This window comes from Pinus tabuliformis, chromosome J (genome assembly GCF_031772625.1).
Source record: "Pinus tabuliformis cultivar Carrire ecotype Pingquan chromosome J, CPIR1, whole genome shotgun sequence".
NCBI lineage: Eukaryota > Viridiplantae > Streptophyta > Pinopsida > Pinales > Pinaceae > Pinus > Pinus tabuliformis.
In genome coordinates, this window is record NC_142295.1 from 1,434,160,581 (window position 1) to 1,434,187,977 (window position 27,397).

General features: G+C 38.8%; 1 protein-coding gene across 1 annotated transcript in view; it reads left to right on the forward strand.

Annotated features, from left to right (window-relative positions):
* The window catches only part of LOC149232751 (uncharacterized), a 67,494-nt gene that overhangs the window by 39,356 nt on the left and 741 nt on the right, over positions 1 to 27,397 (forward strand). The gene's annotated exons all lie outside the window — the stretch shown is intronic.

A 27,397-nucleotide genomic window follows, 5' to 3' on the forward strand; every position in this document is an offset into this window, starting at 1 on the left:
ATATTCCTCAAAGAAACTTGAAACTAAATGAGATTAGAGAAAACGTCCTCAAGAGTACGAGTTACTGGGTCCTTGAAAAATAAAAGAATACTATAGAATATAAAAGCAAAAGATTGAATGTAGAGAAAGGTCATTTAGAACAACACTTACAAGTTTTAGATCTATTTTGTCATTTCCTTCTACTTGAATAATGTCACCCTTCAATTTTTTAAACCTTGCAACATACTCCACAATTGTGTTGAAGTCTTCCATCTTGAGATTGGAGAGTTCAATTTCAAGTTGGTTGACTTGAGTAGTATTCACTATTACAAAGAGAGTTTTGAAGGTATCCAAAATTTCCTTTGCACTTTTGTTATCCTTGGTATGATGAATTAGAACAAGCTCAACATAAAGAGCGATCAACCCACAACCTTTGTCTAAATCCATACATTCAAAGTCATAATTTGCATCATCTTCATCAAGAAGTGACTTCACCAAGTACATCCATAGACCTTTGCTTTAATGTGGGGCAGTGATTTGTTTCACCCAATAATGATATTTGGCCGCATTCAAAGGGGGAGGAACCACCTTGAATTTATAGGCTCAATATTAGCAGGATAAGAGATCCTTTTGGAATGAAGAATTTAGAAATTGGCCTTTATGTATCCAAGTGGTACAAAACCCTAGGTAACCATAGGAGTGGAGGTGTTGGCCTTAAAGAAAGGTGAGAAACACTAAAGAACACACTAGAAGGTGCAACACTAGATTAGGGTTTATATCTCTAGAACCCCTATAAAGTTTAAACGATGATCCACAATGACCCTAGTTTTGCACTATAATAAAGATGCCATTAGTGAATATTTTTTCGATTAGTCAACAAAATTGGGAGAATAAGGTTCACACCTGTGCAGATAGCATGTTGAGATTTGCAAGGGTCAACAAGAGTTGATGGAAACAAATCTCACCCAAACTTTGAAAAAACTTTCACACAAGTGTTCTCAAGACAGATAGGTCTAGTGCACTAGAGAGGGAATGCAAAAGCCAACCTTAAGTGTGATGAAAATAGAAATGAACAAGTGTGCCCAAGAGAAAATGCCAAATATGAGCTCCCCTAGGCTTATCATGCTTGAGATCAAAAGATGAAATAACACAAATGAGAGCTTGAGTTGTGTATTTACTATTTATTTGCAACTCAAGTGATGGGTTGACAAAACAAGGGCACACACCTCAAGAGAATTATTGAGCCTACTTATCACTAGGTCAACCTTAACCACAAATCTAGTTTACAATAAATGAAATAGAATATGTCTTAGCTGTAATTACAAGTACATAATGATACATATGAATGGGTTGTGGCCACATGTACAAATTATACTAACAATTTCAACACATAGACCAACCAGGTGTTAAGCCATGAATCGAGTGTCATTAATATTGAGGAGACATTTGAACTGTCAGATCACTTATGTGTAAGACATTATTATGATCCTTGGATTAATAAAGTACAAAAGCACACTAAAAGAACACTTCAACCTAAAACTGCATTGGACCAAGTTGAGCTTAACCTAGATCCAAGTGTCAAAATATCCTAATCCTACTTTAGGAAGTCTGTTTGTTTTTCTTTGATGACATCATTATTTATAGTCTGAAAACAGAGTATCGCCTTTAGCACTTGGAAAATGTTGATGAAATCATGAAGATCAGCTCTATTTTTTTTGGGTTGAACTTTGCAAGAGCGAGTAATCTATTTAATAATAGATGTTTGGAATTATTTGCTGAATTTCTAAATCCTCAAGGATGATGCAGGTTCAGTACTTTTAAGTTTTATTGCACTGATACAAATTGCCAAAGAACTAGACAGCAAGCAAGAGCTATTAACAAAATATTGACTTTGGAATCAGTAGAGGTTAAAATATGTGAGCAGTGTTGATAGCTCAACCTACGAAATAGTTTGTCTTCCTTCTGTGATTTTATATTTTCCAATAGCACACCTAATCTGCTCCTTGCTTTTGTCTAACCGCCATCCTATTACCTAGATAGGGCTATAATCAAGTATGTGTATGTGCAGCAAAAGATATTGCATTTGAAATAAGCACAAACAGCACAAAAAATTGTAATGTAGTCCTTATGTATGAAAAATGCAATATCTGAAATAACTTTATAAATCCAAAAAACAACATACGTCATGTGAGGAAGAAAGATGTAGAAATGGAAATGAAAGGCACTACGGAGAGACTTATAAAGTTATTTATTTAAGACATTTGAAACTTTTGGACCTGTTGCTGCAAAATCTAGCTGGCCATGGAGAGGAGTACCCTACTAGGCAATTACTAGACCAAGGGACAACAATGGGGTAGTGGCCCACTGTCACCAAAGCCAAAACCCCGTACTCTTTACGGATTTTCACCGATGGGAGGAATCCCAGTATGTGAGGTCTCCTAATGGATATTTTAGGGTTAGGGTACAAGGTGACCCAACAAGGCCTTCTACAAGAAAGGCACAATTTAGGATCAGGGCTCCAATAGGAGGCAATTTGCTTTCTTGATAGAGGCTTATAAGATAAAGCACAAGACCTAGGGCTTGATTGGTAAGTTGAGTGTTGAGATGGCCAAAGGTCAAGGCAAGGAGAAAGGGTCTCAAGCAATGAGTGTTAGCAAGATCAAGGCTCATGAAACCCTCAAACAAGCCCCTAAGTTGAAGCAAGATTAGACTAGGGTTTTACCGTAAGGCAAAAAACTAGGGAAAAGAAATTTATGGACAAGATTGAAGTGGATGTCCAACAAAAGGAGATTTTGTGGAAAATACCCTCCTCTTGATGTTTAGGCTCTCCAATCCCACAAATGTACCTTGCCTTGGGATTCGCACCAAGCCCTAGTTAGCAAGCTTGGCCTTAAAGGGGCCGAATTTAGAAAAGAAGAATTTATGGATAAAAATAAGATTGATCACCAACAAAGGAGGCTAGTGCCTAGATCCTTTGGAGAATGGAGTCTATGATTTGATTGAATGACCAAAAATTTGCTAAGGAGGTCGAAATCTTGATGCCCTAACACCAAAAACCCTAACAATTACATATGCAATGGATCAAGGAGATTTATGGGAGATCTAATTAAAGTTCACCACTTGGAAATACATTCACATGTTATTCATGAGTAATGCGTGCAATTGTGACATTGAGATACCATTCAATAAATTTTCAACAAATTAGGGCACAACAACTAACCCTAGATTCAACATATTCTATACATTCGACATAGATAAAATAATATATTTAACAATAAGTTCTCTTACAAGATAACATGCAAAGGTTCCCATCCATTGATCCAAGGCAATAGCTCCAAAGACAAATGATTTGCTCCAAATGTCAAAATGCATTCATAGAAACCAATTACTCCACAAGACAAGAAAGCTGAAATTCCAAGTCTGTGGTCTTGAATGATACAAATGATCTCTTGTCTATTTATGTGAGGATTCATAAGTCTATTTTAGCCTAATGCCCCTAAAAATCATAACATAATGTGCTAATCACAAGTTAGGTCACAAGCCAATCTAGTAGTCAATGAATAAAACTCAAACTAGCCCACATGTGTGAGTTGTAGGAGAGATAAAGATGATGTCATCCATGTGTAGGTTTTCTTAGGGCAAGTGTTGAGGACTCAAGGTGCCATGGTGTGAATTGAGGCCCTCAAAATCATCTCCTTGGGGTTGCCCCTAGGTCTCTGTCAATTTCCCTCAATGGACCGCAATTTTTATTTTAGAGCACAAAAGTGGTCTCATGGGTCTCTAGGTGGTCAAAATGCCGGTCTTTTCTCCAATGTTGAGGGCTCTGCAGGTGGTGCTAGCCCTCCCATGTCTCAAGGTGTGCGACCATCCTTCTCTGAGCTCTGGATCAACTACCAATCCCTCATGAAGTGATAAGCCGTCTAGGGGCATGTTGAGTCTAGGTGGATCATCCCATAAAAGTCATCAATGTAAGGCAAAGTGTTGGAACATCGTGGGTGCTGGAGGTGCCCAAAGATATGTATGATGCTCTACTGCTACTTGGAGTCCCATGGCTCTAAACGCTCCACCTATGGGTGCCAATATGCTCCTCTAAAAGACTAGGATCCCAGTTAAGTTGCCCAAGCCACGGGTACGAAACCGTCTGACAATTACACACTATTACTACATCGTTGGGTACATTTAATCATTTTTTGCATCTAAGTGAACCAAGCTTGAAAGTAATGGGAAATTTGACACTTCAAATAAGACTTCACTTCCAAAATTAGGGCTTTGAACTCGTAATAGTGTTGCCTCCCTAGGTAATAGTGGCTAATAGACCACCCTATTTGGTGTTTCCAGACCCCAAGAGGAAGTGACATGTTCTTGGTCCACCCTTCAATTGATAGGTGTCATGTGAGTAATGATGGAACGGAGGGGAGAAGACTTCATGGCCAAGTGCCATGGTCAAAGGTGTTGAAGAAAGTGTAACTAGGTTCAGTCTTCATAATGACATGTAATTATGGCTGATGTAAATGATGTAATAAAGAGAACAAAATTATTTTTGTATGCCTTGCTGCATGGGTTTCATGAGCAAGAGGTTTATTTATTAGTGGCTCCCATTGAGAGCCTTAGGATTTATTATTAAGTCAAAGAGTCAAAGTCATGTATGAAGAGCTCTTCTTGAGCATATATAAAATGTATATGAGTCAACCTAGTGTCTAGATCAGCCCTCCAAGACAAGCACAATCCTCTTGAAGAAGTCGGCCAACAAAACGATGTAAAAAGTAGTCATGATCAGCCTCAGAATGTATATAAATATCAAGTCGGCTCACATATGGAGACACATCCTTTCAATGGACATGTCGGCTCAAATATAGGGACAAACAACTATATAAAGGAGCCTGTACCCTCACATTTTCACAGTGAGATCTTCGCATGCCTCTCTGAAATCTCGGAAAAGAACAGTGGTTGAGGAATCTCGGATGAGGATAGTAGTTCAGTGTTTCAGATGGAGAAGGATCCCTGTGGTTTTCGGATGGGTATGACAGAGGTGATATAATTACAGTCTCGACCTCCTTGATGATCATTGTCTTTGTGATGAAGAAGATCTAGGTGATGTCTTAGTTACACATTCTCAGCATACTCTCACAGTCTCGGCATAATTGTAATAAGAAGGAGCTCGGTGATCCCACAGTGATGCATTCTCGGCATACTAGACATAGTCATGATCTCGGTAAAGTGGCAATCATGGTCTCAGTCATAATGAAGACAAGGTCATGATCAATATCTCGGTACAACTCTCATACATATAGAGACCTCGTTGACATGGTGATGATCTCAGTAAGAGTGCAACAATAATCTAGGTGAAGGTACAACAATGGTGCAACTGTAATGACCTTTGTGGTACTATGATGATGATCTCGGTGAAGCAACAATAATGAAGATCTCAATGGTGCAATAGTGGTGGCCTCAATGGTGCAACAATGATGATGATCTCAACAATGACAAAGAAGAGGATTGATGTCTTGGTCTTGGAGTGGCCTAATAGGTCAAGGGTCATGGTCTTGGTATTCATCAATTGAAATCTCTATAAGAAGAATTTGTGCTGGTTTTCCTCTCAAAGAGTGAGAGTTTTTTGCCCTGGCAGAAAGCCAACATCTTGTGTCCTTATCTCTTTTGTTTTGATAGCTATTTGATGAACTAAGAAAACACACTCTAATAATAACAAGTGAAGATTGTGCTAAGAAGAAAATAAAATAAAATAAAATAAAAACACCTCACAAATAGTTATCATGACTAGAAGAATCGCATTAACCTGTATTGCCCTAGATTCTTCAACAAAAGGAACCACCTATGATGGGACCCTCATCTTGAGTTTATAGATGTGGGGAGGAAGCAATCATGGATGCATCCAACTTGGCCTTTGTTTTTCCACCCCTCTTGTGCACCTTTTAATTTTTCTTGATTTTTCTTTGTATTACTACTCGTAGCTCAAAGGGTTAGAACTTGCTTTGCATGATGTATAACAATTATTACTCCCTTAATGGTGAGGTAGATCATTGCCCACTAGGGGTTGGGACATGCAAGAGTTCCTTCACATAATATGAAGAGAAACATGTGCTTAGGAACCGGGTGATGGCCATAATGAGTGAGGTGGAGCTCATGCTAGGCTTTTGCCCACATGCTAATGTGTATGTCCTAGCCATCTGCATTTTGATATTCTTCTTTTTTTGCTTGTTGCCATGATATGCTCTTTCTTGTTCTTTTAGTTGCATCAACCTCCTAGGGCCAAGTTTCGGGCCCTACCTAAGGTATGAGGATGTATGGTGCCAAATCCCAGATAACCAATGGTTAGTTGAACTTGGAGAAAGGAGGTGGAATATGGGGCTTGTAATGTAAGATGGAAAGTGGTAAGTATGGAGTAGGGAGAGATGGGACTACACATCTTAATCAGGGTTTCAAAAGTAGTGCCCTTCCTATACCCATTAGGCCATTAAGGGAGGTCCCACTCTATGTCACAAGGTTCGTCGAACTTTAACCTTGAGGTTCGAATTTAGGCGAACCTTAAAAAAAATTTGAGGTTCGGTGAACCTCGTCGAACCTCATAGCCATTGACCAAGTCCATAGATCAAAACTCATAACTTCATGTCACAACTCAACCTTGTAATTATCCTTGCAGTTTCCATGTCTGTGATAGCATTTTTAATGTTTATTGATGTTGATTTCTTACTATTTTATCCTATAATTCATTATATATATATATATATAGACGAACCTAATGGCGAACCTCATCAAAACATTCGAACTCAAACCGAACCTAATCATTGCCGAACCTGAACGCAAACCCGAACCATGTGACATTGGTCCCACTGAACTCAGATGAAAGATTAACCCCCCCCCACATTTAAGGTGAGGGAACAAGATGACAGTCAAAACTCCTCTTCCTTCCAGGTTGCTCCATAATCCATTCCAAATGCCTAAAAGACAAACCAACATAAGCACCTGATTGCAAAATGAATAAAGTACAATTTGATCAGAAGCCCACCTTCCAACGTGCACTCTTGCCAAATGGGCGAAGATGTTGAGAAACCAAGTGTAGGAGGATTAAGCTTGATTTCTTTGTCTTGATAATTACTTGTGAATGTTAAATCTCTTCTTATTACTTCTTATGTGTTCTTCATCAAGCAATTATACAAATGTTCAATCTTTCAAGAAAAGCAAAGAGACAAGAGACAACAAAATTAGGTTCCAAGCCAGGGCAAAACCGAACAAGGGGGAGAACCCAACAACAATCCTTCTCTTATAGAGTCAAATCAAAATGAGATATCTAAGACCAAGACCAAGGCCAAGATTGCCTCCAAAACTCCAAGTCCAACCCTCCTCCATGTCACCTCCAAAGCCATAGGTCAACATAGGTCAACCTAGTCAACTCCTTGAAATTTTGGCCCCTGAAATTACAGCGCTTGAATTTTCGGGCCTGCAACAAAGGGGACCGAAAACAAACCTGCAACTGCTCCAGAAATTTCGTCCTTTTTCTCATTGAAGTTCTTCCACGTGTGTGTTTCTCTTCCTCCTTCTTTTAGGTTTGTTTCTCCATATCTAGTTCATAAAATGGTTCTTGTGTTGCGCTTGAATGTGTCTCCCAAATAGGTCAAATTTTTCTTCTATATATATCTATTCAGGTGGTCGAATAGGTGGCTCTTGGAGGCCTAGGCCAACTTGTTCCAAGGAGGGCTGATTTTGACCATTTTGGTGGACGTTGACTATAACAAAAATTCAATTTTCTTTTTCTTACAAATGTCCAAATGGGACATGACTCAAGTACATTTTATTTGACTCAAAATAATTTCTTTTTGACTCTTTGTGACTCTATAAGCGTGAAGAACATGCTTTGACCAAAAATAAATATAATGATGGATACAATAAATACATCAATGATAGTTTTACATTACATTATGAAGACTGACACTAGTTACAATTTCAACACTCCCTCTTAACTAGAGAGGTATTCATAATGACTTGACGGGATATTCTCAAGTTGAAATATTCATATAAAAAGTGATCCGAATTGATAAGCATCAATGATGATTTACATCATCATAACAAACATTATCAAAATAACAAGGCCTTGACAAGTACGTTCTATCTCTCCACTAGATCAAAGCATAATGTTGGGAGGCATAAATATTGGACACCACCGCCTCTCAAGGCACATACCCCACTTGGGTGTTCCCAAGGTATGACCTCACGGGACCATTTCCTAATCCAGGAAAAGTACGTCCTTCGAACCATTCTTTACCAAGTCCATGTATCCAACTTAGGATGTAAATCCTAGTCAACCACAATACACTTTAGGCGACAACATCATCAAATAGTCCATCAAACACCTTATGGAGCCAAACTTCTTCATAGTTGATTGTACAAGCCTTCACATTGCAACATAGTTCTGGTTCATGCTCTTCCAAGAAATCATATCAGTTACCAACCATCAGCCGTGTCTTATCAGCATCAACACTGCCAACTCAAATGATGTGTCCTTGAATAAATGAGGAATCCAATCAACTCAAGTAATGATGTATCCATCCAAGATCTTGCAACTCCCTCCTTTCAACTGAGGTAAGTGAACTTCTTCCCTTTTATTAAGTCTTGCTTTCATTGTGCCATCTAATTGACATCTTTGATGCATACTTCAAATTGCTCTCTCATTCTTCATTTACGTCTATTAAGATTCAGATAAATCTTCGTGCTTTGCTACGATCTTCCAATTCTTCCATCTACTAATAAGGCATAGATAGTTCTTGATTTGACTTGCAAAGACTATGAAAGAACAAAAAACAAAGTGCATAAACGAAATAGCCACAGCAGTAATCAAAGAAAGGAGATGTAGAGTACTTATCTTTTGAGGAAGGTCAACTCCCTCTCAATCTTGGACCTTTTCACCAACCTTGTCCTCACATCAGCATGATGTCATTTATGTCATTATCAAGAGCTAGGGTTTCTATTATTATCGAAAATAATTAATTAGGGTTTTGTTCCTATGGTTTTCTAATTCAAACCCTAGATGCTTCAATAGCCAAAGTTTTCAAGACCTGCTATCTTTCTAATTGCAAGATCTACATGTATACCAATATATTAGCCATAAACCCTAGAAATACTTTTGACAATTCTTTAAGAGATGGAGTTCATTGATTTACTGGTTTTCTAACCTTGATCACAAAAATCTAGTTTTTCATATGCAAGAACAGTATTTGAGTACTATCATAACTATTATGTTGTTGTCTTCAAAAATGATCTCTTACAATATATCTATACAGATCAACAGTATCTAGATAAGCATAAGATAGCTTATTCTTCATAGCCTGGAAAATCAGTCATTTCAAGCAATATAGTTGACATAGACTTCTAAGATTACAAATCTCTAAGATCTTCCCTTTTATATAACTTTAGTAGTTAAGAGAACCTTGAAAATAACTTGCAAGTTAGAAGAATTTATACGTACCTCTTACAACGTTACCTGTCCATTCTTGCAGAGATCCGGTCCTTTTGATATTTCTTCAGTTGATATATATACCATCTTCCTCCAACAGAGATACCCCATACTTGTAGCCATCGAACTATGATACTAACCATAGAAATATATTTGGGTTGCTTACAATGTTTTTTGCCTTGGTTCCCAGATTTAACTCAGATCATATATATTGTTCACAGAGATCTTACAAATAGGAGGTTTAATCTCTGGATAAACTTTAGACCCTTAAGTGATACCTTTCAGACTTCATAGACAGGTTGGCTTCATTGATGTAAATCGCCCTTCCCTTATGTATAGGAAAGGAGTCTTGATATCATGGTTATTCCATAAGCTTGTGCTACAAACTTCCTATACCTTCACAGTCCTCCTTACAAGGAGATATAATGTTGCTTCTTAAATTGATAATTTGGCTCCTCAGTAATTTGGATTTTTACCAGAGAGTTTATGCACAAAGTCTCAGCTTATAACTTCACAGATGATTCACTCAGAACTTCGCGTATAGTCACAAAAGACACATTAGCCCAAAAGGATATATCATAGGAACTTGCATCATCATGAATACTAAATAGAAACTTGCATTACAGAGACACTTGAATCTTCTAGTATTGCAAACCATAGGAATCTCGAAATCCTTGTTTTTCCACAGAGATATAACTTCAGATCTTTCGCTTTCCATATATATATATATATAGAGACCTTGTATCGTTGTTTCTTGGTGTCATCATAGATGCCTTGAATCTTCAAAAACAATGTTGCTATAGTAAGCTTCAGATGCCTCAGAGAAATGCCACAACCTTTTGCATTGATTGCATGAACAGCGCCTCAAAGATTTGCATACAAAGAACTTCATGCGTCAGTTTTGTATTAACTACAGAACATTAGACCTTCGCAGAGTAATGATGATTAGTTTCAGAACTTCGTTTGGATTCCTCGATAAAATAAGTTCAGAGATTTGTCCTTCTAATCTTGTTTGAGAAAGAGAATACATATCATCACTCGTCCTTCTATATTACGGCCTTCATTTCGCAAAGATGAATAACTTGGTGTCAAATTGTAACTTCTTTGGGTTGTTTTGAATTAGTTCTTTCCTCAGAGATTAGGAAGCTTTGGACTTCCCTTGATTGATACCTTCCATAGCAAATCTCAACAATCCTTATGATCTTGGCTTCTCTACATATTAGACTTTTGCTCTGATTTCTTCCAAATTTAGCCCTACTTAGGGCTTCCTTAACAGTGCTTGTGTCTTCACCATAGCTCTGATACCATGTTGAGAAACCAAGTGTAGTAGGATTAGGCTTGATTTCTCTGTCTTGATAATTACTTGTTAATGTTAAATCTCTTCTTATTACTTCTTATGTCTTCTTCATCAAGCAACTATACAAATGTTCAATCTTTCAAGAAAAACAAAGAGACAAGAGACAGCATAATTAGCCTTGAAGGGAAAAACCCCACAAGGGGAAAAACCCAACAACAATCCTTCTCTTATAGAATCAGATCAAAATTAGATATCCAAGACCAAGACCAAGACCAGAATTGCCACCAAAACTCGAAGTCCAGCCCTCCTCCAAGTCACCTCCAAAGTCATAGGTCAACATAGGTCAAACTAGTCAACTCCCTGAAATTCAGCCCTTGAATTTTGGCTCCTGAAATTTCGGGCCTGCAACAAAGGGGACCAAAAATAGATCTTCAACTGCTCCAGAAATTTCGTCCTTTATGTCACTGAGGTTCTGCCACGTGTGAGTTTTCCTTCCTCCTTTTAGGTTTGTTTCGCCTTTGTTGGTTCAAAAAATGCTTCTTGTGTTTTGCTTGAATGTGTGTCCCAAATAGGTCGAATCTGTCTTCTATATATATCTATCCAGGAGGTTGAATAGGTGGCTCTTCGAGGCCCAGACCGAATTGTTCCAAAGAGGGACGATTTTGACCATTTTGGTGGACTTTGACTCAAACAAAAATTCAATTTTCTTTTTTCTTACAAATGTCCAAATGGGGCAGACTCAAGTACATTTTCTTTGACTCGAAATAATTTATTTTTGACTCTTTTTGACTCTATAAGCATGAAGAACATGCTTTGACCAAAAATAAATATAATGATGAATATGATAAATACACCATTGATAGTTTTACATTACATTATGAAGACTGACACTAGTTACAATTTCAACAAAAGAAACATACGACTAATGCAGGTGGTGGAGAAATGAATGGCACATCAACATCAGTTGCTAGTGGCTGTCAGGGGTTGTTGGTTGTCAGTTGGAAGGGATGCCAACAAAAAATATTTCTCCTATGGGGTCATCCACTTCTAGTGGGTAACAAGGCCCATAAATCTTGGTCTATATCCTCATACTCTAGACTTTGATTAGGGGTACTAATACTGCATACTTCTACAATGCTAATAAAAAATGCAAAAAATAGTAATATTGTGTTGTTTCAAAAAAATTTAGATCAGTTTATGTTTGGAATGTTAATTTGCTAACCCCAGGAACCTGGCCAATTACTACCTAGCAGATTTCCTTCTTGTAACCATTAATTGTTATGCAGATCTACTGAATAAAAGACACAACTGAGATTTTAACAATTATAATAGCAGAAGCAAAACTAAACAGTACCAATTACAATCACATGCACATAAAGACCCTTCAAATCAGTTCTTCACTCATTAATTTCAGAACTTACAAGAGCTCCCTTCTTGGGATAATGGCCTACTGAGGAAAATGCATACAACAAAAATCCTGGAACTGATCCAGATGATCAAACCCCTCTGCAGAGTTGTCCTTCGGTCATGCTTGGTTGATCTGGATCTACCTTGCTTCCCCTTGCACCTTCTTTGAATCTTGCACACTTGAACGAAAGTGTTTCTCCACCCAATTGTTGTGATCTAACTCTCACTGTGTCTTGTGCTCAAGATGTATGTCTTCTCCCTTAGCCTCACCTTCCTTTTATAAGTTTGATTTATTGACCTAATCCACAACCCTAATCTCCAAAGTGATTGATGGTTGAGATTAGATCTCAACATCATTTGAGATCAACAGTTGGGATTCATCTAATTCACCAATGCAAATAACCTTTGCATTTCATTAGATTAACTCACTTTTTCTTATGAAAGTCAATTGTTGCTAAGGTTAAGGGTCAATTAGGTGACTTTCACATGCCTAGACTTTTAGTCGTGTGGGAGTACCCACCTGAGCTACTAATATCAACATAGAAATATGAAATAGCCTCATTGGGTTCATTGATCAGATATGCATTCATTTCACATGTGCAAATATTGATTTATAGAATTAGAAATTAGCAATCTCTCCAAGCCCATTGAAAACAAGAAGTAACTAGTCATCCTTAAAATTCAATCCCATTTAGAAATACATATATAAGATCTTTTCGTTTTGTAGCAATAATTGCATTGGAAAACAATCCATTGTTTGTATGGAAAGTAACAAAACTACAAGTAAGAGAAGATACTTTTTCAATGTCTAATAAATGACCACGAGGTAGGGCAATGGGAGTGCTAAGTACAACAACATCTATACATAGTGGAAGTGCAAGAGCCACTTCTATAAAAGAAAGAGGAAAAATGATCTAAGCTCTAAGAACAACATTGAAAGAGAAAACTATCCAAAGAGGGGTATAAAATACAAAGACCATTGTGTGTATGCCATTGAAAGCCAAAAACTTTGTGGAAATGTCATGTACAAGGGTACAAGGGAGAAAATATCATGAGCTATTGGAGCGCTATTACGCAAGATTGAAGAGGGAGATTCAGAGGTACGTCCATGCTCCATGTCAACAATCTGAGTAAGTGCATCTCTCTTAACGTTCGAGAATCGACACCCTATAGAAGACACTGTTAGTATTTGTAGCATCAGATGTGTCCTAGCCACGAAATTTGGTCGAGAGGCTAGAATACATGAGTTCTCCAAAACCCAGAAATTGTTTCTTGAAATTTTGCCCAAAAAATGACTTAATTAGATTATTAACCAATTTTTAAATATTTCCTAAGTCTAAACTTAGGGAATATGGTTAATTAATCAGTATTAATTAAGTCAAGGCTAGAACCATCTAGAAACTCTCATAGATCGATCCAGAGATGATCCTAGCCATTGATTAAATTTTAATCTTGGTTGTTGGTACTCTAACAAAGGATTATAAGAGGAGATCGTTGCGGTGATGGAGAAACATGGGAGACATTTGAGCAGTTCGATTTCCAGAGTAGCAGTAGTCAGTTGCTGGAGAGAGCTAGAGATTGAAGCAGTGAGTGAGGGGCAAAGAAAGTGTGGCTGGAGGAAGTATTCTAGATCCAGTGAGTGCATTTGCAGAGAAGCATAAGAGCCACAGAGAAGCTGACCTAGGAGCAGCACAACAACTTCTAGAGGCAAGTTCGACTTGCAGAGAGGGAAAGACGTCTTCAATTCCAGAGGCCGGGAAGGAGTCCCAGAGTGTCGGAGAAGCATTTTTCCAGCCAGCAGAGGAAAGAATGACTTCATCAAGCAGACTGCGCAGAGGCTGATGCAGAGGGTCGGAGGGCCGAGTTTCTGAAGGTAAGTTGTGTTGGAGTTTGCCTGTCGGGTGAAAAAATTCCTCACTAGATCTTTGCTAGTATTTTTCTTTGCAGGATTGTTAGATTTTGGCATCTAGTTGTACTAAGAATTTCTCACTGCTGCTTAATAATAAAACCCTTAGCTGTTGCACCGATTTTCCCAAGTTGGGTTTTTCCAAGGACTTTTGTCCAAAAAAAATTGTGTTAATTTTATGTGTGTGTGCTACCATTTCAAAGCTTCCAATGTTTTATTTTTCTGTAGAATTTTATTTGTGAAAGTTGCAGTGTTTATTTCAATATTTGTAGTAGCAGATAAATTGTTAATTAACAATTAGGAGAAATAATACCAATTGCTGCTGTTAGAGTCGGTCCTTACAGCCCTCCGTCAGAGATCTTTTCGCTTTTACATATTATTTTTAGGTGTCTCGCTTGTTCCACTTTGTTGCATTCCGCTAGGGGCATGCCATTGACTGACGAGAGGGTCTGGTTGTCTTGTGTTTCCTCATGATTGTACCTGCAAGGTTAGTCCAAATTCCTAGAAAAATTACCAAAGTTCATCGTCATAAATAATTAGTTTCGTTAAGAGTCTTAGTCCTAGAGTCTAGGGTTTTCAGTCCTTTGCATATATGTAATAGAAGCCTGCAGGTCATGAGGTTTTTCAAAGATTTTCATTTTATATTCTTTCTCAAAAAAGCATTTAAAGGCATTTTTAGTCCAAAACTCTGTTTTGGAACTAAAAAATTGTCAAACTTCATTTTTGTAATATTTGTATTTGTTTCATCATAAGAAGATTCAGATGCAAGCCTCTGATCTTTTCCAAAGCCAAATGCCATATCCCTGCAAAAAATCAACAAAAATGATCAGTCCAACCTCAGAAAAGCATGAAAAAATCAAAAAGCAGTGTTGTATGGAAAGACCAAAAGTGAAAAATGCCAAACCTTACAAAGTGGGTTTTTGAAATCAAATTAAATCAAATGAGATATTTTGTTTACTTATAAAAGGGGAAAACAAGTTCATTTACACACAAAATCCCAAAGCAACATCGGGTCTAAGTGTTTGAAGGCCAAATCCGTGAGTTGCATACTTGTAGACTGTTTTGGAGGGCGCGCTACGCATCGAGACAGTGCGCTACGCATTGGGTTAGCGCGACCAGTGTAAAAATACACGGGCGCTACGTGTTGAGATGGTGCGCTACGCACTCAGTCCAGCAAGTAATTTCTTTATGTTCATGCGCCCAGATCGTGTCTAATTGCCTCCAAATCTGCAACTACAACATACATCCTACATATTGCAGACCTCCTATATATTGCAGTCATTGTGTTTTCAAAGTCATGTCAGATACAGATTCAGCTTATGAGCAGGAGAATGACAGTGATTCTACAACCGAGGGTAATGTGCCTCGGAGGTCTCGCAGAGGTGGCAAAGGTGGAAAGCATCTCAGAGAAGAGCCCACTTCTTTAGCTCAATTGCAGGCTTGCCCGCTTGCAATGGATTGTTTTCGCCATCAGTCATGCTATCACTATTGTGAGCTAATTTCACAAATTCACCATCATCGTGAATTAGCTCGCCTGTTTGTTCTACATTTACATGATGGTCATGTAAACCTTGCTGGAGTTAATTTCATTTTGTCACCAGAGACTATTGCAGAAGCCACCGGGATACCAAATATTGGAGAGCAATGGAATAAACGTCAGCAACTAGAGAAATCCTATTATGAGCCATACATCAAACCTGGGTATATGAGGCACTTGAGTAGAGTTTTTCCTTTCCAGTACCTGAATGATCAGTTTGCACCTTTGATGAAGCTCATCATTCGGTATTTCAGTTGTGAGGGCATATTCTCCCGTCTTTATGCGTACCATGTCCGTTTGTTGATGCATTTTACACGGGTACTTCTGATGAACATTCCATACTTCATGTTCCGCAACATAGAGAGGATGGTTGTATTAGTACAAAGGAAGACCCCAGCACAGCAGCACAGGAGTATTTACCATTATGCGCTGATCAAGATCATAGTGGTTCATCAGTTGACACAGCAGGGTATTACTTGGGAGCATTTCATTTCTTGCGACCTTTTCACAGTGCCACAGCCACCTCCCGAGATTGTTCATGATGAGGGAGGGCCTTCACATCAGTTTGACATTCCTGAGACCGAGCATGTCAGCGCTCTAGCATGTGTGACATATCAGCGAGGCCACAGGGCCTTATTTGCAGCTACACGACGAGTATTATCTCCACATGGTGTGGAAGGGGTCTCGCCTTCTTCTTCAGTACAGGTACAGGTTCAGGACAGAGGCAAGGAGCCAATTTACGAAGAGGGCCATTCAGGTGGTCATGATATTGATGTTGCATTGAGTGATGTGGATAGGAGCTCTCCTAGCTCGAAACAAAAGACCGAGATGGATAGATTGAATGAGAAGTTGCTGAAGGCAGAATGTCAGATCAAATACTTGGAGCAGCGCAATAAACAGTTAGAGGACGAGCACACACTTATAGAGCTGCAACGAATCCGTGAAGACCGTAGGTTGGCCCGTAAAAGACCGGGTGATTTGACACCTGTTGCGCGGCAATTTGTGCTTGAGAAGGTCAACCAACATTTGGAGGGGTTGTTGGCGAAGGCCAATAGAGACAAAGACTTGCTTCGTCACATGAAGAATCATTACTGGGCTCGCATGCATGTTTGTAAAGCAAAAATGAAAATTTTGCAAAGGAGGTTGAGCAAAGCACTAAAACGGTGAAAGAGGCTAGATCCGCTTCGAGTTTTGGCCGAGGCTTCGCTGGCTGAGCATGACACTTGATGGAGGGTCTTCGCTCCGAATTTGAGCAAATTCGGAGAAAATTTTGTCATTTCGAAATTTTTGGTCTCAAAAAACAGTTTTTTCCGCTCAATGGGTAGCGCGCCCGCGCGCTCGCTTTTGATTGGGGCACTTGCTGGAGAAAAACCTTATATTTTTGGGTTTGTCATGATGAAATATACATGCTCAGTTATTGCCAAGGCATTTCATCAAGTTTTGGATGATCAAAAGGCCTAAAAACACCATGAAAACCACCTTGCTGCCACCTTTTGCAACAGCAGGAAGTACTTCTGGGAGAATGCAGTTTTGGAGGGGCAAATGAGCTCCAAATTGGAAAATTCCACTTGGGTTGGAAAGTAGACATCCAGGGCTTTCCAACGAGCTATCATGAGCTCAATTTGGATGTCGGGAAGTGCCCCAAAAATAGGCTGAAAGGTGCGCTACGCATTGGGATCAGGGCGCTACGCATTGGGGTTTTTGGTCCAGTTTTCATCCTCCAGCTCAGGAATTCGGCCAGTTTTCACCAGTTTCACTCCTTGATGTGATTTTTGACCCAACATGATGTAATTTGATGTATGGTAACATGGCACTGATCTACCTTCTTCTAGATGATTCATTCACAAATTAGCAAGCAATTAATGTAACGAATCAGTTTCCTTCTTTTTAGAGGCAGGTTGTTTTAGTCACCTAGATTCCTGCTCCATGTTTAGAATTTGTTGAAACTGCTCTTAGAAGGAGGAGCTCGACCCCTAGAGGGTAGGGAATGAGGTTAGCTTGATCTATATATGTAAATTTTCATTCAGTAGCACAGGTTGGACTCTTGGGAAGATTTTGGACACTATTGTACATATCTTTTTTCATATTTTGGCTAAGGAAAGATCAGAGATTTTGCAGCACCTGTTGGGATCCTTGTGGCTTTGGGTGTTGATGGTGTGTTTCTTTCAGTAATTGTAAGTTGTTAATGTGTATCACTTTCCTTCTTTTATCTTCTGCAATTGAACAAATGAAGTGTTAAGGTAGAATCCATAGATTGTTATGCTTTGCCTTTAAGTTTGTTTGATTTTCTATGTTTTCGTCAATTTGAAGAGGATCCAAATTCTCTTTGCCCTCTTCAATTCCTTGTCAATCTAATCTGTCCATACACCTGATCAAAAGACATCAAGACTATTGCCTACCTCGCCCCAACTCGATCTCTGCAAAAATCTGACCTCAATCCCCGCACCCAAAATTGGTTTTCCCATTTCTCCAACAAAAAACTCAAAAATCTAAAACAAACTTTCCTATCTCTTTACTAGCCTAAAATCAGTATAAATTTGAGTCATCTCAGCCCCTTTGAAGACCTTTTGCTGAGATAGACCCGGAGAGAGCCCTCTCCTGTCCTCGTAGGGCTAGCTACGAGGCTGAGCGTGGTTTGATGTGGCCTCGAGTTTTTCCTTCCTCAGCCTGAGGCAGAATTGAGCGCTAACAGCTGTAATAGGATTCCAGTGTAGGAATTTTCACATGCTATTGGAGGCAGGTTGATCAACTGGAAAGCTCAGAAACAAAGGAAAGAATTCCGTTGCTTAGCGGGGTATGAGGCCGAAATTCCCAAGGGCAGCGCAGTGTTTTTGCCAGGAGGTCAAGTTGCTTGAGGAGATTCATTTTTTTTGAGTGAAGGGAAGAAAAATTTGATCCTTCCAGATCGAGTGATTCTAGAGGCAGAGGGAGCAACTCAGTGCTTTCGTTGGGCAGATTTCTAGCTGGATGCAGGGGTTTTGCAACAGTACGTTGAAGTAGAACTAGCGTCGAGGTGGAAGGGAGTAGCACACACAAAGGGAAAAATTTCCTCAGGGAACTTCTAGTCTCAAGAAGTTTGATTTTCCTTGCAGATCGACAGTAGTTGTGAGCAAATCTTCTCACTCCAGAAGGGAGTGTGAATAGCAGCAGAGTAGAAGGAAGGAGGAAGTTTTTGACAGATCGTTGTTCGTGATCAGAATAGGTTGGATGGAGCTTCCAACTACGCCATCTAGAAGGCAAGGATGTTCTTCCTTCTAGATGAATATGACCTGAAAGCCTACATTGATGTTGTAGTGGCAGTTCCCTGGATGCAAATCATCAGAAAGAGTACAAGAAAGAGATGGCATGGGCAAAGCAGGTGATCCTAGATGGAGTCCGGGATCATATAGCCTCACATGTAGTTGACAAAGACACTGCCAAACAGAGGTGGGATGCTCTCTCCACGTTATACCAAGAAACTTTCGAGCAACGGAAGATGTTTTTTGAGGAGAAGCTGAGACTCATCCGGATGCAGAAAGGGGAAGGCATAGACCCTTTCCTTACTAGGATTCAAGAGGTTTGAAACCAACTGTCAGTTGTTGGGGCAGCGCCTCAACCCATGGAGCTAGTGCGATTGACACTCAATAACATCTCAGAGGATTTTGAGGGCTTTGTCCGGGCAGAGATAGGATACCAAACTGGGATAGAACGTGGGCCAATTTGCAACAAGAGTTGAGATGAGCTCTGCTAAATAGGTCTATTAGTGGCAGCAACAGTAGATCAAAGATAGTGAAGGAGGAGGAGAATGTGGCCCTCTCATCTAAGGGTCCTAGTCAGGGATGGGGGGAGCAGAGAGAAGAAGAAGGACCTATCAAAGGTCAAGTGCTTTAGGTGTGGTGAGCTCGGTCACTACAATTTCCAGTGTTCTTTCAGGAAGAAGGACAAGGAGGAGAAGCAAGTAGCCTCAGCAGAGATCGATAGACTTTCCTCAAGGTTGGAGGAATACTTCACTATGTTTTCCGATATACCTCCAGGAGAGAGGTGGGGTGACTTGGTGTTGTAGCCCCAAAGTGTTACAGTTGGGTAGGATCCTTGAGGAGTCCACCTCATGGATCAATACCTTGCTACAGAGGCCCACAATATTCAGTATTAGGATGGATCAGTGGCAGTTGATGCAATTAGTACCAGAGTGACAGTTGCAAACTAGTAGCAGTCAGATGCTGAGAAGCGGAGTGCAGAGTTGGCACAATGTAGAGTCAGAAGCAGCGCAAATCCTTCAGTGACAGTGTAGATGCTAGTAGCAGTCAGAGATTCGGGAGACCGATGCATCATACTGATCACAGTTGATTCAGTATTTTGGATGCTTTTCAGTTGCAGATGTTGCAGTAGCAGTAGCAACAGATGAGAGGGAGTTGAGTGTTAGTTTTTGTAGCATCGGATGTGTTCTAGCCACGAAATTTGGTGGAGAGGCTAGAATACATGAGATCTCCAAAACCCATAAATTGTTTCTAGAAATTCTGCCTAGAAATGACTTAATTAGATTATTAACCAATTTTTAAATATTTCCTAAGTCTAAACTTAGGGAATATGGTTAATTAATCAGTATTAATTAAGTCAAGGCGAGAATCATCTAGAAACTCACATGGATCGATCCAGAGATGATCCTAGCCATTGATTAAGTTTTAATCTTGGCTGTTGGTGCTCCAACAGAGGATTATAAGAGGAGATCGATGTGGTGATGGAGAAACATGGGAGACACTTGAATAACTCGATTTCTTGGCAGATCGAGTTCCAGACTAGCAACAATCAGTTGCGGGAGAGCTAGAGATCGAAGTAGTGAGTGAGGGGTAGAGACAGTGAAGCTGGAGGAAGTATTCCAGATCCAATGAGTGCATTTGCAGAGAGGCAGAAGAGCCACAAAGAAGTTGACGCAGGGGCAGCGCAGTAGCTTCTAGAGGCAAGTTCGATTTGCTGAGAGGGAAAGACGTCTTCAGTTCTAGAGGCCGAGAAGGAGTCCCAGAGTGCCGGAGAAGCATTTTTCCAACCAGCAGAGGGCATAATGACTTCATCAGAGACCAGCCAGAGGCTTGACATCAAGCAGACTACGCAGAGGTTGATGCAGAGGGTCAGAGGGTTGAGTTTTTGAAGGCAAGTTGTGTTGGAGTTTCCCTGTGGGGTGAGGAAATTCCTCACTAGATTTTTGCCAGTATTTTTCTCTGTAGGATTGCTAGATTTCGGCATCTAGTTGTACTCGGAATTTCTCACTGCTGCTTAATAATAAAACCATCAACTGTTGCACCGATTTTCCCAAGTTGGGTTTTTCCGGGTACTTTTGTCCAAAAAAAATTGTGTTAATTTTATGTGTGTGTGCTACCATTTCTCAGCTTCCAGCATTTTATTTTTCTGCAGAATTTTATTTGTGAAGGTTGTAGTGTGTTTATTTCAATATTTGCATTAGCAGATAAATTGTTAATTAATTAAAAAATAGGAGAAATAATACCAATTGTTGCAATAGGATTCCAATGTAGGAGTTTTCACAAAAACTGCAAATAGATCATTGGCTAAATGATTTGGAATAATTGGGTTGTTGAATATGACGTTCCCTAGAAGATGTTGCCCACTATTAGGATTTGGATGAACTCCACTATTTGTTAGTGTGATGTTAATGATCTTGAGCTTTGAGATGACAAATATGCAGGGGTCTTGTGTCGTATCCTTTGCAGCTAGATTTAATCACATCTCAGTGAGGGTTCATGGGTTGGACCCTGAGAAATTATTTTTTCTAGTTTGTCATGTGCTATTTTGGCCAATGGTTTCTATCCATTGTAATCTAATCTTGGTTAAGGGACTAGGATTTTAGGTTAACTAATTAGGGTTGATTGAAGTGTCAATGAGGTATATATTGGATGAGGTGTCATTGGAAATGGTTCTAAAAACACTATCACTTGAGAAGAGCGATGGAGTCGTAGGCCTTGTTGATGCAGGGTTGGAAGTCTTTCTTCAAACCAAATTGAGATCCTAAGAAATAAACCCCCAAATAAGTGTATGTGTTGGTGATTGTGATCTTCTTCCCTTGAAAATAGAAATGGAAGTTCGAGAGGACATTCTTCAACTCATTGAAGATCATAACCTTGGTTTTACCTAGGTTGACTATCAATTCTCAAAGATCGCAAAATCTAGTTAAGGCATCCCACTATCTCTATATATCAACTGTGATGGAGGCTAATAGGATTGCATCGTCTACAAAAAAGGAGGATGGAAATCAAGACATGCTATAGAAGATAACCATCGATCATGAATAGGGTGTGGGAGAGGGGCACGCTTGCTTGAACCAGATGATGCTTGTGATAAAGTTTGATAGTCCACATGTTGTGTGGGGGCAACCAACAACAAACTCATAGAGATGCATGGCAGTAGTGATAAGGTTCTGCGAGATACCATTGTCTCTAAGCCTTTGGAACAGGGCCTCCTTTGAGACTATGTTATATGCCTTTTTGAAGTCGACAAACAAACAAAAGGATTTCCAAGAGTGATGTCTCTCCTCCTCAATAATGGTTTGAAAGGTGAGAATGTGATTAGTGGTTTGGTACTCTTGTCGAAAACATGCCTATCCTCTAGCCTAAAGTGGCCTCCTCTCAAGCTTGTCAGATAATAGGAGAGTATGTGTAATAACATAGGGCTTTGAGAATGTGTAGCCAAGCATGATAGTTTGATAGTTGTTTGAATTAGCAATGGAGCTTGATTTGTGAATTAGGTGGATAATGTGGTGGGACCATGCCTATGGGAACATTGAGCATGCAACATGGTTAGATTAATTAGTAATGTAATCCACAAGAGAATGTATGTTGAAAACTCAATGTAAAAGTTGTTTTTTGTGGCTGCAGCAGGTCTTCTTCTAGCTTTGTGTCTTAACATGGAGAAGACTTCGATTTGCCTCTTTGGGGCTTGCATGTGAGGTGTAAGTGATTTTGAATTTCTTTCCTAAGTTTAACTTGGGAAAAGTTCAATAATTGATTATTGAGAACTATTAGGCCTAAGTCTAATGATAAATAAGTTACATTATATAAGTGACTTAGACGATATAATCTCAATCGTTGATCTCAGCTGCTCTTTGGATTTAATCCTAGTCATTCATCACTTAGGAGAGGAGGTAGGGATTTGGCCTAATGATGAGATGAAAGACAATTATTTGGTTGAGCACTTGTCTGAGAGATTTTCCCAAGATGTTAGCTCGACTTGATTGAGAGGAGAGGAGGAATTTATTGAGGAATTTAGAGGGCCGAGTTGGAGAGAGAGGGAGGCCAAGACAACAAGGATGAGGCTGATTTGTTGGAAGTGGCTCACACGTGTGTCTGGGAGGAGGTCGCAACTCACACATCAACAACAGAGGGAGGCTGCAACTCACACATGCGGTTGAGACAGACCTTACAATAGCATAGTGGCCAAGTTTGAGCAACAGGATGAGTTTCTTTTGAGTGGATTTTCCTTGGGAACTATGTCACATGTTTCCTGAAGAACTGATAATTTCTCTGTGTTTTTTTCTATGGGTCTTACTTGGTATTTTCAAGATTTAATAAAAGTGAAGGAAAAGTGTTGTGGCAATTTTTTTTTCTTCTGTTGTTGCATGTCATTGATTTCTCATTTCTATTTTGTTGCAAATTATTTTTTTGAGTTAGAATATTCGTGTATTTGTTTTACAACAATTTCGGAATTTATTTGCGAGAAATATCTTCTAGGTTTTGCATTAATTGCTGAGATAAAATAGATCAGGGATGATATCAAAATTCTAATTGAAGCCCTCCTTATTTGAAATTCTATTGGTATTCATCTCTTAAATTCCCCTTTTTATCTCAATGTAAAGGAACACATGGCATGAGGATGGGGTGTTATGACTAGAACAAGAGGTTGCCTAGGTACATCATAAAGGGTGCTAGTATGGGTAAACATGGGTCAGGGGCCAAGGTTAGTTGGGAGACTAAAATGACAACAAAGAGGGAAGAGGATTAGTGATAATGTTTTATTCCTTTGGTTGTGAGAAAATATAGAACGGGAACCAATTTTTTTAATTGTTATAATTGAAATGGTTAATTTGTATCGAGTCAAAATGTAATGGCCAAACCTAAGTTGCATAGTACAAAATTTAGATAGATTGTTAGAGTCAACAAGGCGCTTTAGAAGTTGAGTATCTAGGATTAATAGTCTTAATTAGGGCTTATGCTTCCAACCTATGTCATAATGTTCATCAAAATTCAACCTTGAGGTTTGCAATTCAGTGAACCTAAAGGAATTTTTGAGGTTCCTTGAACCTCGTGTGCATTGATTGAGTCCACATCATAAGCTTGTAACCTACCATCACAACTAAAGCTTGTAATCTATCATTATAGTTTCCATGTCCATCATAAACATTTTTTGTGTTCATTGATATATAAAATTTAAAATGAAATATAAAGTAAAAGTAATAAATCAACATCTATACATACATATAAAAACATATATAGATGAACTTAATTGTGAACCTCATTGAAAAATTCAAATTCGAACTAAACCTAATCATTGCTGAACCCAAATTTGAATTTGAACCATGTAACTTAGCTTCCAACATTTACAACTACATTTTCTAACATATTATTCTAAAGACAAACAATGACAAATCAATGTTGCAAACATTGTGTCAACAAAAATATTGTCAAAGCCCTAGAAAAGAAAATATTGGCAATATTAGGGAAAATATCGACAAATAAAAAAATTCATTTTTTTTTTCAATCTTATAAACTTCTAAAGCAACAACAACATCAAATAAATGCATTTCCACATAAATATAAAGATAGAACTAATATATAAGATGTCTAGTGATACATCACACATCAACATTAAATCATGTCTCAAGTCTCGACTCCAAAGCCTCAAAATATCAAAAAATATGATAAATGCATCTCATCATCTATAATGAAATCAAATAAATAAACTAGTGATTCCCTCTACCCTTTTTATAGGCAAAGGTAATGGCTCTAGAAATGGTTTTTCCTCTAGAAGAGGAAGGCCCTGGGTCTCACTGCCACATAGATATGAAAAGAGAAATGATATATAAGATGTCTAGTGATACATCACACATCAACACTGAATCATGTTTTGAGTGTTGACTCCGAAGCCTCAAGTATCATAAAAAAAATATAATAAATCTATCTCTTCATCCACAGTGAAATTAGATAAACTAGTGATTCCCTCCACCTTTTTTATAAGCAAAGGTAATGGCTTTTCCTCTAGAGGAAGAAGGCGCCAGGGCTAGTAGAAACTAGACTCTGACATCCTCCGTTGGTGCTACTTGCAAGTCCAATTCGCTTTGTCGAAGTCCATTTCTCATGTATATAACAAGGGTGCATATAATCAACATTGCACCAAGTGCAATCCATCTTTGAAGTTTGAACCAAAAATACATCAATAAAGAGGCTGTGAATGGCCTTTAGATTCCAAAAAAATCATGCCACAACAAATAACTACTTGGCAGCAAAATCATTGCCTATATTGGGATCCTCCTCATCACTATCACCTTTTAAACACTAAAATGAGATAGAAAAAGATTAACATGCCAAATCAGTGATTTTGCTTGAGCAAAATGTACATTTTTACTAGGGCCATGACAAAGGAATTTAACAATTAACGCCATCAACATCATGATACATATAGGGCTTGGTTCTCATGATTAAATGCCAATTCCATACCCTCATACATGATAGCATGCAATGGAAATGTTGCAATCCTACCAATCTTGAAATCTTGAACATTGTTAAGTCTATTGAATTTTGAATGGGATCTACAATTCTACTTTCTCCATATTTTATCCAATCAGGTTGGAACCGATCTCAGACATCCTGAAACAATTAATGGCAATGTTAAAAGTTTATCCTTTATCCATCTTAAATATATCTTCCATTTTCATCCTTCTACCTTAAGAATTTAACATTACCATTAATTACTAGGGTTTTGTAGGTTTTAGTGTAGTTTTGATAACACTACTCCAAACCCTTCGTTTCGTTTGCACAATGAGGAAAAAAACCAAAAAATTATATTATATCAGCTTGTTGGAGGGCTGTGATATTTTGGATCGTGGCATGATAATATTGCAATAATTACAATAATATCACGATATTATTGCCAAATAAAATATCACGAAAGTTACATCTTGAAATTATCATTTCCTCAAAAATATCGAGATGTTGCCAATATTATTGTGATCTTTACAACAAATCAATAATGACATTTTAAATAGAATTTAACACCCATCCTGAACACTGGCTACAAATTCCATTTGGGTTGTAGAACTCAACTGTTTTGTTGTGTCCTCCAAAGGTCTATGAACTTGATGAGGATAGGGAACCAATAGTTCAATCGAGAAATTAACAAATTCTGATAGGTGCACAATGAATTCTAGTACATTTACTCAAGCTTCCAACTACCTCTTTTGCTTTAGGCTTATCAATTGGGAATTGCACCTTTAGCTCTCATTCCTTTAAATGTTGTATATTGACCACTTGGGATCAGTCTAGGGGATTGGTTGTTCTATCACTATTTGTGAGTATGGTGCATGATCTTCAAACGCTTGTTGTATTGCTTGACTTGCTATGGAGAAGGCCACCTCTTTTTGTATTCAGTGTTTTGGTTTTCCCAACGAAGCCCCATAATTTTCTCTCCATCCCACATTTTGAAATAGTGTTGGTCCATGCTTCTGGAAGGGGAGGGGAGACTACACCACCCCACAGTCGTCCATGTAGGATAGGAAAGCAACCATTGAGACTAGAGGACTCTTGACAAGGAAGATGGAAGGAACCTTGTAAGAGTAGACCACTGAATTACACAACCAGGGGAATAATGCAAATTATGTTGGGGCCTCTGTTCTCAACATACCTCTACTTATGAAAATCTTGCTATGTCAGCCTCTAATAGTGTTGGGCAAAGAATGAGAGGGAAAAACTCCTTGAATCACATTGGTGGAAGGGAGAATGTGGGTGCTTCGAAGGGAGTGATTAATAGACCACATGTTAGTTCATGCGTGAAGGAGGTGGAGAGATGGAGGGGCTTTGAATGCCCCTCCTACTTCATTAAATTGATTAGACATTTGAGCTTAGGTGCAGTTTATCACCCTACCCTCCCTTCTCCAAGGCTTGGCTTTGAAGGGCATCATGGAATAAACTTTCTCACATGAAGGTCCTCTCCTTACCCATTTCTTTCAATCAACTTTCATCGAGAGATACTCCATTTGCAATCTTGTTGGCATCTGAGTCGTTTTTCTGGTAGACATGATAAAAGTGGACCTGTTTGAATTGCTGGGCAAGAGCTTTTAATCTGAGTCTGGTCCAGGCAGGTGAAGCATTTCCCCCTTCTATTCTCATGGCATTGATGATTAAGGATGAGTCTCCTATAACTGTTATAGTTTCCCTTCTGTTCTTGACAAGGATGTGTAATCCTTCGAGTATTGCCAGTGCTTAAGCCTCGTTATTGGTGGCTTCCCCAATACCCTGTGCAAACTGGATTTCCTTTTGTCTGCTGAGACCAAAGTTAACTCTACATGCACCTTCCACCCCAAGAACGTGATCCACTGTGTAATTTGATATCTTTGTCAGATTTTAGACAAAGTGCCACCCAGATTAAGTTAGGTAGAAAAAGATGAACAACACCAATAACTTCTCGTAGTTCTGACTTCATTGGGATCAGGATCTTCAGTGAATAGGAGATTTCCTTTCTAAAAGACATTAATTTTCCTTCAAATAGAATCAAACTCTTGCCTTTGGTTAGAGCTGTTATAAACCACTAGATGTAAAAGAAGCAGAA